The sequence below is a fragment of the Arachis stenosperma genome, chromosome 3, assembly GCF_014773155.1.
Source record: "Arachis stenosperma cultivar V10309 chromosome 3, arast.V10309.gnm1.PFL2, whole genome shotgun sequence".
NCBI classification, from domain to species: domain Eukaryota; kingdom Viridiplantae; phylum Streptophyta; class Magnoliopsida; order Fabales; family Fabaceae; genus Arachis; species Arachis stenosperma.
This window is the reverse complement of record NC_080379.1, coordinates 122,960,699-122,962,491: the sequence shown is the minus strand read 5'-3', so window position 1 is coordinate 122,962,491 and position 1,793 is coordinate 122,960,699. Positions and strand designations below refer to the sequence as shown.

Here is a 1,793-nt window from a genome sequence, read left to right as displayed (position 1 = left end):
GCTGCGAACAATTTTGAGTTGAAGCCACAACTAGTCACCCTGGTGCAACAAAACTGCCAGTATCATGGTCTTCCCCACAAAGACCCAAATCAATTTATTTCCAATTTTCTGCAGATTTGTGATACTGTGAAGACAAATGGAGTGACAAGGTTGCCCTGAGGGATGGAGCAAAGCTATGGCTAGATTCTCGACCTAAGGAGAGTTTTGATACTTGGGACAAGGTTGTTACTGAGTTTCTTACTAAATTTTTCCCACCAAAGAAGCTGACTAAGCTTAGGGTGGAGGTTCAGACCTTCAGACAGAAGGATGGTGAAACTCTTTATGAAGCTTGGGAGAGATACAAGCTACTGACTAGGCAATGCCCTCTGGACATGTTCTCCAAATGGACCCAACTAGATATCTTTTATGAAGGTTTGGGTGAAATGTCCAAGATGTGCTTAGATAATTCTGCAGGTGGTTCATTGCACAAAAAGAAGACACCGGAAGAGACTATTGAGCTTATTGAATTGGTTGCTAGTAACCAATATTTATACTCATCTAACATGAATCCTGTGAACTCTGAGGCTCCTTAGAAGAAGGGTGTCATGGAAGTAGAAACTCTTAATACTCTTCTTGCTCAGAACAAGCTTATGTCTCAGCAAATATGTCTACTTACTCAACAGATGGGTGGCATGCAAGTCTCAGCTATCAACACCCAAAATTCACTTCAAGAAGCCTCTTATGACATGACAGGTAATTTTGTGCAAAACGATAATTATGATTATGCTCAATTTTCTTCTGAACAGGTCAATTACATGGGGAGTGCTCCTAGAAATCCCAACAATGATCCCTATTCTAAGACCTACAATCAGGGGTGGAGAAATCACCCAAATTTTGGGTGGAGAGAGCAACCTTAGCGGCTACAAAGATTTAATCATAATTCTCAGGGTGGTTTTCAACAGAATAATTTTAATAACCACCAGTTTCAGTCATCTTATCAAGCAACTTCTCAGCCCCAACAAAATAATGATTTGGAAGCAATGTTGATAAGTTTTAGATAGGAAACCAGAGCATCAATCAAGAACTTAGAGATTCAGGTGGGTTAATTAGCCACAAAAGTTAATGAAATTGATCAAAAAACTACTAATAGCCTTCTTGGTAATACAGTGGTGAATCCAAGAGAGGAATGCAAGGCTATCACCTTGATAAGTGGACAAGTGGCAAGTATGGAAGCACAAGTTGCTAAGGAGCTAGTTGAAAAAGATTGTAAGGTTATTCAACTGAGAAGTGGTAAAGTAGCTGGCTCTGAGGCCAAGGTCAATGAAGAGTCAGTTAAAAAAGAAGCTCCAGAGGGGAAGAAGGAAGAAGAAGAGCATGCCACTCCAAAGCGTGCGGACAACCCATTCCCAGACTCTCTTGACACTCATCCTACATTGCCAAAAGCTCCTGAGTACAAGCCTAAGATGCCATATCCTTAGAAACTTCAAAAGGAGACCAAGGACAAGCAGTTTTCAAAGTTCTTGGAAGTCTTCAGAAAGTTACAAATCAATATTCCTTTTGTTGCGGTTTTGGAACAAATGCCTATCTATGTCAAGTTCATGAAGGAGCTGTTGTCAAAGAAGAAGCGTTTAAAGGGAGATGAGACAATAGTCTTGACTAAAGAATGTAGTGTTGTAATTCAGAATAACTTTCTAAGGAAGATGTCAGATCCAGGGAGCTTTCAAATTCCATGCACCGTTGGGAGCACAACCTTTGAAAAAGCCCTATGTGATCTGGGGACAAGCATAAATCTAATGCTCTTATCTGTGATGAAG

At 40.4% G+C, this 1,793-nt stretch overlaps 1 non-coding gene across 1 annotated transcript; it reads right to left on the bottom strand.

Annotated features, from left to right (window-relative positions):
* Positions 1 to 269: 269 nt before the first annotated feature.
* LOC130971415 (small nucleolar RNA R71) lies at positions 270 to 376 on the bottom strand. Its single transcript, XR_009082636.1, has one exon. It is a non-coding gene; the product is annotated as a small nucleolar RNA R71 (small nucleolar RNA).
* Between the last annotated feature and the right edge of the window lie 1,417 nt (positions 377 to 1,793).